This window comes from Camponotus floridanus, unplaced genomic scaffold, assembly GCF_003227725.1.
Source record: "Camponotus floridanus strain SB8 unplaced genomic scaffold, Cflo_v7.5 scaffold32, whole genome shotgun sequence".
Taxonomy (NCBI): Eukaryota; Metazoa; Arthropoda; class Insecta; order Hymenoptera; family Formicidae; genus Camponotus; species Camponotus floridanus.
Window position 1 is genome coordinate 119,952 of NW_020229459.1, and position 12,428 is coordinate 132,379.

Below are 12,428 nucleotides of genomic sequence, written 5' to 3' on the forward strand. Positions count from 1 at the left end.
TTTTTTTTTTTTTCATCTTAACTTCCCGACTTTACGTTTGGAATTAAAATTCTGTTAAGGTTGTTAAGTCATTAAAACTGAAACGCTATTTCCGGAGACTTAATTTAAGACCATTCAACTTTTTAATCGTTCGTAACCATCTAGGAAAATTTTTTACGATCGCCATTTTTCATTTTGCCCCCCGGTAATAAATGCATGTCGCGTAAAAAGCCGCGCATTATGCAACATTTTCACCGCACTATGTTTATAAAGGGCATACCATTTTAATTTGTTTCTAAATATACTTTTTCTACGCTTTTTACGAAAAAAAGTATCTCGCACAAAAGTTATTTAACTCACTAGAGGGATGATACAGGACAATATCCGTTTGTTTACAGGTAATATCACTTTTTAAAATCTTTCATAATTTTTCTTTAATGAAAACTGAAGTTTTTTTTAACAAAAATAAATTTCGTCGAGACAAATCCAATCGTGTGTATTAATTTAAGGTACTCTTTCCACGAGTTGCACAATTTTTTAATTTTTAATTTTGAAATATTGGTGTTCCGCAAACATGTCGAGTAATACTTGTAAAATAAATGTGAGGTCTCCCTAGATGCGCTTTTGTATTTTCGTATTTTTCAAAAACAATCTACATGTTTTTTATCCTCACGTACATTTTTTTGTGTAAAATTTATTTTTTGTTTTTTATTACTAACATTTTTATTTTTTGTTTTTTATTTACTTTATGTTTTTTTTATTTACTATATCTGGATGCTTTTTCAGAGTAAATCCTTTTCACTTTTAGGATGCTCTTTTAAAGAGAGCCTTCTCATCCCTGTTTTAAATATCTTTCGACATAATCGGTTTATTTAAAAAAGTGACAATTAACGATCTTCTCGAAAATGACATCGCGCATAAATAAATTGACGTCGATTTTAAAATCAAACAATTTTTGTGTGAAACATTTATTTAAGAAATAGAAAGAAGGATATGAATGGAGACATCAAAATGGTCCTCTCTAAAGTTCTGGGATAAAATTTGGATCGTGTACCTTATCGCACACGCATTGTAAACTCCTATTATGGACTGGAATATTTGCTCTCGTGAGATATTCCTTCTATTGGAATCTCTTGAAAATGTGTAATCCGAAACGCGGCATCGAACGTGACACGAAAATGCTTTTTCCAGGATCGCGACGGTGAACATACTTTTCGTACCCCGTGTATGCTTTTCCCACCCTCGTGTTACCGCAATCTCCAAATGACACTCGATAACATCAAAGTACCTACGCATATACGCCCATATTACTCTCGGCGCTTATCCACGCGTGCATTATGCAGATGCCTCTATAAATACATGCTACGTATTTCGCAATCTTTTTCTTGACGTCTCAGATAACGCAGGGGATGTATTATATATGAAAAATATTGCAAATATTCCAAGTTAATTTAAAATGCTGAACAAAGCTTTAACGCGCTGCAAAATCCATTTTGCTACTATAGTTATGCAGGGTGATTTATTTTAATTTTAACAGGCAAATATATTTTGAAAAATATGCGAGATACGAAAAAGTGTTTTAGATAAAAGTTATATGGTTTTAAAGGAGACATAAAATGGTGTCATTAATTTGATCTTAAATAGTTACTTGAAGATCACGTGAATGTTACCCTCAATTTTTTAAACGGAACCGCCTATTTTTTATTATATATTCCTGTAGCTTATCTCGACAGGTTTCTAAAACACTATAATTAAGTTCATTTTCATTAAGTACTTTTCGAGTTATGAGGCTTGAAATAGTTTCTTAATTTTATATAAACCATAAAATATCTAGTAAAATATTCTCGATTATCTTAGTTTAATACTTTTATGTACAAAATAATGAGAGGAATTAATTGATGTAAAGAAAACACATAGTTGTTTCGAAAAAAATATATAACTTGCAATTAACAAAGTCCCCTTTAAAACCATATAACTTTTGTCTGAAACATTTTTTCGTATCTCGCATATTTTTCAAAATATTTGCCCGTTAAGATAAAAATAAATTACCCTGTATAACAGTTATATAACCTGGTTAAATTTTTCCAATTTTAAGATCAGCTTTGACTTTTACGTAGCCAAAAAAAGTGGCGCCTGGGCCGCGTTATGTAAGCACGATATATCCAAGCTCAATTTCTATCTCGTACGTTTAACGGCGGCGAATATATCAAGAGTATAAGATATGAACCGAGGCAAGCTCGTGATGGGAGGACCGGAGAAGTCAACGTCCTGGATGCTTATCTCTCTCCCCGGCATTATGCAGAAACTGCATGGCTGCGCGCAGTCTATTTTATGCACCCGCTGAATGTCGAATAAACCGGAAATATGTCGCGAGTTGGTGGTTCTTTCAGTGCAACGCCCCAAGAAAATCGTGCGGCTATCCATCTCTCTCTTTCTTCCGACAACAATACTTCGTATAATACAAAAACACACACACTCACACACACATACGAGCACACACGTATAATATAATATTTAAACTGTACTCCATTTTACTGATAAAATCGAGATGGCTGCGGACAGAGCGATCGCACGATACGTATCTCCAGTACTCTCGAGGCTTGTTTATCTGCATTATAAAGGAGGTTCCAGGAGGATCTTTACACGCGGATCTGCACCAAACCATTATCAATTATGCACCGACGGGATAAAGACCCCATGAGCGAGGTGATACTTTACGAAATGGTACGACATCGTTACGAGACTTTATCCATGTCGGAGAATATTTTACATTTTATGTCAACATTTATCGGTACTTTTCATTAAAACATTCTGATAAAAGAGAGGAAGAGAGAGAGAAAATGGACGTGTTGAAATACGGATAAGTTTGCTATTAATTTTGATCGGAAAATTTAATTCTGGATTATCAACGAAATTTAGCCAGGAATAAATTCAAATGACAGTGTCACGTAGTATTTCCAGATATATCAAGTTTTTTAAATCTATTTTTCAATTCTTCTGCTCTTTTTCAGAATAAAAATCCCATTTAAAAGAAAAATCACGCTTTAAATGTCAGGATGTCTGTTTTGGAAAAATATCGAAAACCTAAAATTCTAGGGATTTCTTTTATTTTACAAAATTCAGGAAATTCTCATGTAAAATTTGATGGAAACTCAAGGATATTAAAAAAAATTTTTTTCTTGAACTTTTTGTTCTTATATTGTAAGCCAAATTGTGAATTATGTGTTTAAAGTATATTGGAAATATATATACTCGTATATTTAGTGTTTTAATTAATTTTAATTTTAATGTTTTAATAATTTTAATATTGGATACAAAGTACATATTCTTTTTATAACTTTTAATGATAATAAAATGTTAGGCAAATAAAAAATATTTATCTTACGAAAGCGATTAAGTTTTTCCAGTATATTTGTTAAACTAGCACTTGAAACTTGAGTAGCTCTGTGTTTTTCTTCCGTATGAGAAGAATACACATAGAGTTAAAACAATTTATTTTTTTAAAGTTGCAATAAAAAATCTTTAAAATATTTTCTTTACCCGGAATTTTGAATAAAAATGCTTTGAATAAAAATCAGGGAATTTTTTAAATTTAAGAGAGACGAATTTAAATAGACACTCTGAATTTATTTATAAAAATATAAGCTTCTAGACGAATTCTTTATGAGGAATGTGAGGTATTCTAAAATATTGATGTGACTTTTCTCGAATTTTTCGTACGATTCATAACATCATTCGGAGATATGAAAATTCACTTTTATTAAAAAAATTCTGTCAAAAGAGATGTAGTACGGTATTCTAAGGTTACAAGATTCCATGAGAAATAATGAGATGTCGAAAGTTGTCTACATAAATCCCTCTCTGATATTTTTAAAAAATATCTCTCTTTGAAAGATTTTCAGTATTTCGCGAATTTAAGTTCACTTTTGTTCGCATTTCCGTCTCGCGAAACTTGCTCGAAATGCGCATCCTTGCTACGCGGTGGTCTCGTTAGTATTCCACGGTGTCTTCTTTATCAGGATATATTGCCGGTCCCCGCGACTCCGCACACGAAGTCTCGCGGTTTAACGTCTTTAAAGCTTAAACGACGACTTTTACGAGCCGTTACATCACAAGCGTTTCGCTCTACTTGGAGAGAACTGAGACGAGAGCGTTTCGCGCCGACACGCGTGTGCGGGGCACGTGTATAAATGCGTGTAACGAATCTTCCTGCGGCGGCGAGACGAGCCTCTCTAACGAACCCGGGCCCTTTCGAAGCCGCCGCCTTTCATGGATGCGGCTTCCATGCACGTATATCGTTTTATCGTGCTACGGATTACCTGATATCTCGTGTAACCATCGTGTCTTTGGTTACTTGAGATCGCGATCACATTCAATCTTCGCAACAAGGACACCGAATCCTTTATCCCATTTGCCACAACTGCATAAAATTAACAATGACACTTGAATTTTTTTTTTTTTGTAAATTTTTATGGCGAGGTCTTCTCCTCCGATTTGGCTTTTCTTGGATCTACGATTAAAAGTTGCGATATTTTCAATTAACAATAACACTTGAATTTTTTTTGTAAATTTTTATGCCGAGGTTTTCTCCTCCGATTTGGCTCAAAATTTGCGTAGAGCTTTTCTTGGATCTACGATTAAAAATGGCGATATTTTCAATTAACAATAACACTTGAATTTTTTTTGTAAATTTTTATGCTGAGGTTTTCTCCTCCGATTTGGCTCAAAATTTGCGTAGAGCTTTTCTTGGATCTACGATTAAAAGTTGCGATATTTTAAAGCCGAGGAAATTATCGATTTGCTACTGTTTTAGATATTATAAAATCGATAAGCTGATATATAATTATATAATATTATATATATCTGAAAAGTAAAGGTCGAAAGAAGAATAAAGCCTCTTCCCCTATATTTTCTCCTCGAAAAATCTAATCTAATACAAACTCCTAACACCTAGCCTAATTCCAATCTTAATCCTATCTTTATATTTATTTTGGTTTTGTAAATATTTTGCTAACGTATCTTTAGATACGCAGAAATCACAAAGTTATAGAGACTGAATATTTTAGATTAAGTTTTATTGGGGTTTATTTAAAATTTTATTCATTATAAAAAAATATCTCATGAATAGAATAATCAACAATCTCTTTTTGACGCAGTCTGGGTCATTTTTGCATTATTTAATATAAAAATGGAAAAATTAATTGAAAAAATAAATTTTTTTCATAAAGATAGATTCTATACTTTCGCTATAAAATTATTTGACTTTTCTAAAAAGATATCTAGACTTATCTAGACTTTAAAATGTAATTGTAAGCCGAAAGAAAGCTTCATGTAAATTTCGACAAAAATTTATATTTTCTTCTCCAAATTTTTAATTTATAAAATTGTTCGCCAAAACTTTCCAATCCTTTCAATAAATTTTAATGAATAAAATTCGCAATGGAACACGATATAGAGTGAATTTTAATATGGCTCGCACTTATTGTAAAGTTCTGATATATTCATGCACGTGAATTATTTATCACGAGAACATACGAATAACGTGTTAATACGGATAATCCCGTTAATTTGACTTAACTCATCCGCCAATACATGTATCCGGCTAAATAACGGAATATGTTGCCGGGAAACTTAAAGTTATAGGAGTTGCGTGCCTATATTATGTTGTGCTAATATTGAGTGCGAAACTGCGGGAACTGTGCACATAGTATCTCCGGAAAATAGAATATTCCGAGCACACAAAGTTACACCAACTTTCGCCTCAGCTTTCATCGAACACACAATTTATACACCTTCTTTTCCCATCTTATTAATTTTCATCTTCGATTATAATTAACCCAGTTCCGTTAATTAAAATAGTATCACGCATTTTTTATTTTTTTTTTAAATTGCACATTTTTCCCTCTCTCTTGCACGAGTCTGTACAAAAGTTACATTAAATTTTTTATTTTACACGCATTTTTTACTTTTTTTAAATTGCACATTTTTCCCTCTCTCTTGCACGAGTCTGTACAAAAGTTACATTAAGTTTTGTTTCAATAAATTTTTTTTTTAAATAAACATTGATCGCGCGATGCGAAGAAAATTAAGAGAAATTTAATTGGGTAGGAATATATCGAATAATGATTTTTGCGAAGAAACGGCTGTTATGTGTCGTTGCAGCTTGCTGCTACTCGCAAATGGCATTCCGGAATTTCATGCGATAACGCAAACCTTGTTATCCGGCGACTGAAGCTTCTTGTTAATATCATGACGCGCTACCTTCGGCCAAACCGCATCAAGCGCTAATTTAATTCACCGCATAATTTTATGTCGGGCAAATTACTAGGAGGATTTTCGTTCTGTTTGACATCGATTTTAAGCTCTCTCCCGCCAAAGAGAGCGCATCACGAGCGATAATTAGAAATGCACAAATTGCATTTTTCCTCGATATCGCGTCGATTGATTTTCCAACGTGCGACCCTCCCCGTCCTTCGAAACTTCTTCGAAACAATATGTCGCTCAGCGTCACCTCTGCATAACACGCCCCCAACTGTCGTAATAATTTTTGCAACAACGGCAGAGCAACAACTTGGCCCCGAACAACGCTATATCTACTGTCTGAAACTTTCTCTCTCTCTCTCTCTCTCGGCGGTAAATCCCCGTAAATTTTCAGCCATTGGGATGTGTCAAAGGCACGCTCGCACAATACTTTGGCGTATTTCATCGCTCCCCGTAAGAGATCGGGATTCTCGATCCATTTCCCAACGACGACGACGTCACCACGACATTCATAAACACCCGATGTCGCGTTTCATTCCTCAAACGCGAGACCCAGCCTCCCCGTCGTTGGAGAATTTGTTTGTCTCGGTGGAATCGCGTCGGGAAGTCTGCGAAAATGCCTCCCCCCCCCGTCCTCCATTCCGTTTTATTTGCACCGCAGTTCGAAGATCTTATTTTCGCAGAGTCAACTTATTTTTCAGGCGAACCAGAAAAATACGAAGGGTAACAAAAACACGGCAGAAAGAGAGAGAGAGAGAGGAGAAAATTTCACTCTTCCAACTTTTACACGTGCGAGTAAATTAAAACGATAAATATCCTATTATATCGTTGGTACGCTCTGTATTGATTCGCGTTTGTGCTGCATAATTTACGCGTTGATTAATTAACTTGTTGTGGAGAAGTAGTAGATTTTAACTAAATTCAATTCAACAATATCCTGACTAGCCTTTGGCAACATTTCCTTTCCAGCGTATTAATTTTATAGAAAGTTAACAAACATGAAACGCGAAAATTACTAAGCGTGTAAAAACGGAAATGAGATATTAGGGGATTATTAGACGAAATTAGACGAAAACAGTTAAACCGTTAATTAACTTCTAGCTGGATTTTATTCGAAAGATTTAATTATGGAGAGAATTTATGTAATAAATTTAAATATATTTATTATAAATTTTATTATTTTTTCAATTATATTTACAGTTTCGTATTCTTTACGTTTAATGTATTATGTTTTTAGGGGATTTAAATGAATTAGATTAATTAATATTAAAGAAAATATATTAATAAATATTTCAATAATTATATTATTAATGATGAGAATCTTTGGGGGGGCTATATTTTTTGAATTTGTTTTTTTGATAATTATTTTATTTATATTAATTTAAGAATAAATTATTAACATTAATTTCGTTTGGTATATATAAATATTTAATTCACTATTCGACTGATTGCGTTCCGACTCGCTTTTTTATTCGATATATATAAATATTACACTTAAGCGTGAGTCCAAGAAGCAGATTTCGGATATTCACTGTAACTCAGCCGCTCCTCGGGCGATCGGGACGAGATTTAAACGGTAGTGCCGCGAAATGGTGTAGAATTTTATGCAAAAAGAACGAAATCGCTATCGCGTCCGGAAGTCGAGATATAAATTGGCCGTTTTTGCTGCGCGCGAACGGTCGAAATTGTGCACGATGCCGCGCATGTTGCCTGCCTCTCTCGTGCGATATTCACTGTAATGCGACGAGTAAAATGGCGAGCCGAATGCAATCGTTCGATTAATTGATTAAATACTTATATATACCGAACGAAAAGATGAATCGGAATGCAATCGTTCGATTAATTAATTAAATATTTATATATATAAATTAGTAGTTCAAATAAATATTACTCCAGATAATTACAGTATAATTAGATAAATTATTAACAATAATTTACCGCTATAATTTGGTTTCAATTAAATTCAGATTTTTCCAAAATCATTCTTCAAGTTAAAGAATTTCGAAGGAGGGGGGGGGGGAGAGAAGCTTAGCTTTGTCATCTTGTCCAAAAAATTGAAGACTCCCTGAATCAAAAGGATCCAGCATAAAAATGTCTTTCTAAATTTTTTATATACATCTTCAAGTTGTAGTATAAAACAAGATTGTCGCTGAGAAGCCTGATGTTAATCAAGTTGAGAGGGTGGGAAAAATGAAAGGGAACGTAAAAGCGCGGAAGGAAGGACGAAGAGGGAAGGAGAGGGAGAAGAAACTCCCGTTGAGCATTTAATTAGACCGTCTATCTGCAGCTCGGAAAAGCTGCATTGGGAGAGAAGTTTTTATCGCTCTCTTCGCGGCGGCTCTTTCCACCCCTCAGGCTCTGTCCTCCGCTTGATTTATAAGGTCTCGTCGTTACACCTTTCCATGTGTATATATATATATATATATATATATATATATATATATAACACATACATATATAAAGCCTTTGACCGGTCGTGAAAGAGAGAGAGAGCGACAAGGAGGAGGGGGGGGGGGTCGTTTCTCTTCTGATTCCTAGATTTAAGGGATTCTCGGGCTTTGGGAGGCGAAACGACGCGACTCGACCGGTTTCAAGATTATCCTCTCATGGGGTTTTCCTTTGTGGAGGCTCTTGAGCGCGTTTTTTGGCACAAAAAAGTCGCCCATCGATTCGGCAGAGGAAGGTATCTCTTTACGGGATCGTTATTAACGCTTAATGTGGTCTTTATGTTAACGAAGGTGTACCTATTACCGCTGCTAATGATCCCTCTTTTCCGTCCGCGCTGCGTTTTCTTTTACAAAAGATTCGCGCGCGAGAACAGTTTCGTGGGCAGCTTCGATTTTTTTTTCTTCTCTCCTTCTCTCCCCTTGTTAGGAAAAATTTTTGGCGCGTTCTTTACGCGAGGAAAATATTTTAAAATTAAACTTGAGTTAAAATTAATGCTCGCACTCGCGTTTTAAATATGTAAATATGTATTTAAATGGATGTATATTCCTTGGAAAAACATGGAGTTTTCAGGGATTCTTTTGTACCTAAAAACATAAGGAAATTTTATTAGAACTCGAGGAATTTGAAAAAATTTCTTTTTTGATAATTTTGCTCTTTGATTATTTTATTTATATTACAATCAATTAAGACAAACGAATATGTGTAAAATTGATTTCTTTTTTATTTATTTATTTCTTATTTATTTTTACTTGTATTTTTCCTTATTGTAATTTTTAGGGATAGAAAGATGAAAATATTGTACAGGTGAAACATATTTAGCTTACGAAAATTATTCAGTTTTTTTTCAGTGCATTTTTAAATCTGACACTTGATATTAGATTTAATTTTGCCTGTTGCATGCATATTAATTTTAAAACATTTCGTAAATAACATGTATATTAATTATATAATATACGCATACATAATATTTTTTTGCATAGATTGATGCGATATTTAAATGAAATATAATTAAATTACATGTTTTGATGCATTTCACCTCAATGGAGCAGGAATGCGGTTTTCACGCCGTCGTGTAATTTGGGTTTGGCGAACGTGCTCGTCGAGAGACACCCTTCGACCACTTCATTATCCTTCCGCGCGATATCGGGCTACTTAATCGAGCGAGTTTGTCGACAAGATTATAGTGGGTGCAATTCCTGTCTGTACCCAAACTGCACTGGTCCACTGGATACTTTATCGTTCCGTATTCAAGAAATATTGGTCGCGTCGAGATCCAATCTTCCACTGTTCGCCCGACCTTTTTGCCTCGACGGAAGACCGACTTTGCGCAGTTTTCCCTCCTCCCTTTCCAGCTTTGCCTCCATTTTTCTTGGGCGAAAAGAAGGTCGCGCGCTGTAAGCGTCTACTCGAATTTTATGGCCCCCTTTACGTTTTATGAGGCTTTTCTTTTTATGGAAAGCTACAATAGCGCACATTGCATGAATACTGATAGGTAATCTATCTATCTGCTCGTGGGATGACACGGTTAAGGATCTACAGCGCGTCTGTCGATTATTGTTCATGTTCACACACTGAGAAAAAAAATCTGGTTGCATTAATTAGAATTCTGGTAGATTCAACCAGTATGTCTGTTGGAGAATGGAACCAGAATTCTTGTAGGAATTATTAGATCAATCTGATTAATTTCTTCCTGCTAAATTTACCAAATTTTCTGGTTAATAATACTAAACTCGCCAGCACCAAATCGTCTACAATTTTTTCCATCTAATCTCAAAAGTCTGTTTAATATTCTGAATTTCAACAAGATTATTAGACAAATTCAATCCAGATTATTGAATAAATTATTTTAAATTTAGTTTGTTAGAAATTATTCTTTATATACATTTCATGGCAAATATTGAATACGAGTTAAGTTAAGAAGCAAGTAAAGAAGTTAATGCAACAAGAAATTTGATAGATCCAACCAGAAAATACTAACCAAATCTTTATAGTAAAATCTATTAAACATTCTAGTTATAAAAAATCGAGTTATGATAACTGGAAATTCTTGTTTGATTTAACCGACCAAAATTCTTGTTTGATTTAACCGACCAAAATTCTTTCAATCATATACGTCTTGTTGGTACAATCAAACGATTTTTCTCAGTGCATGAATGATTTTTCGCGAAGAAAAAATGTATTCGACACGAGATCCTTTTATGAAATTTGCCATTTATCTATTTGTTTTTGAAATGTCGAAATTTATACTCGGTTTCCGAACACAATCGTAAAAATTGACGCGGAAGCCTTAGCATCAATGCGATTGTGATATTACCTTAATTAAATCGGTGCGCCTCTCACCCTCTGTCGCCCTCGATAAAGCTTCGCTCTTTATTCGCAACGAGCCCTTAACAAAGCCTGCAGAGAGCACAGGATTGTATGTATTCACAGTTTTGTACAGCTTCCCCCTCGTGTGTCGGAAATTCAAATGCTGCACTTTATGCGGCCGCATTATTCAACACTCATATATCCTCTCGATAATTGCGCACTTGTAATTACGAGTATTAGCTTATTAATGCTTAATTAACAAATCGGTGAAACGTTTTACAAACAACACGACTCGAGAGTAAAAGTATAAATCGATAAAGTGGAATTTTTCCCGAAAAGAATTGCCAATAAAATAATGCATGATATGAACAACAATATAATCATATTAAAATTGACGAATATAAATACAATATAAAATAAAGGTGGATTCCAAGAGGCTCGGGCAAAGAGAATATCGAAGCAGGGAAAGCCGGAGAGAGTCGACAATATCGAATCCGCCTCGTCGAGATTTCCCAATTGGCCGCATAAAAAAAATTTCGAAAGACCCTGTCGTCGCGACGTCAACGTCCCCTCCGTTCGATCCGACTTCAATTCCATATCGAAATCTGATCAGAATCCCTCCCGGTGCTCTTTCCGCTACTCGGCCAGCGGTTCGGCCACCCTCGGGTCCCTCTCTCGATGATCCTCCCGGATCGAATTCTTCCAACTCGAGTAACACGTCGCCGGAGTTTATCGGGGACTTACCCCTTGTACAGGGTACAATATATACCGGGTGGCACGCGCGTAAGCAAACCGAGTTGTACACACGGGCCGCTTTGAGTCGAGTGTATACGCGAGTCGGGCGTGGTCCTCGGATGGATGGATGGACCCCGGGGGGGTTGAGAGGATGGTTTTGCGGCGCGGGAATCCAGAATGCCGGAAGAGGAGCCCTTTCCTTTGTTACGTTTGTGTGCGTAAATGCGTCGGAGGGGGCGAGAAAAGAGAGAGGGCGGTGGAGAGGCATTGAATAGCCCCTGGGGTGGCTGCGCCAACAAACCCTAACTAACGTAAATAAGATGTTCTGGAAGGGGGTCTCTCTGGATCTCTTCTCGCTCGCTTCTTCCGCCTTCCTCTCCATCTCCTCCTCTGGCTTGGCCTTTATCTTACCGCACCACGCCGTACACACACACACAGACAGACTTTTCGACCAGAGCCAAAGTTGATGACCGGGGCAATCGCGGGATTTCTTCGCAGAGGGCTCCTCCGAGAAAAGGCTTCCAAATCCCTATCCGTGTCGTGACCTCCTTGCGGCTGGACGCACGTGTGCGTTGGAAATGAATCTGCGAGTCTCGAAAAAGACAGGGTACGATGCCAAACGATAATGCTTTTATGGCACTCGAACAAGCTGGGAAACCCAAATTTTATAAAAATGAGATTCGCTCGAAAACTGGGGC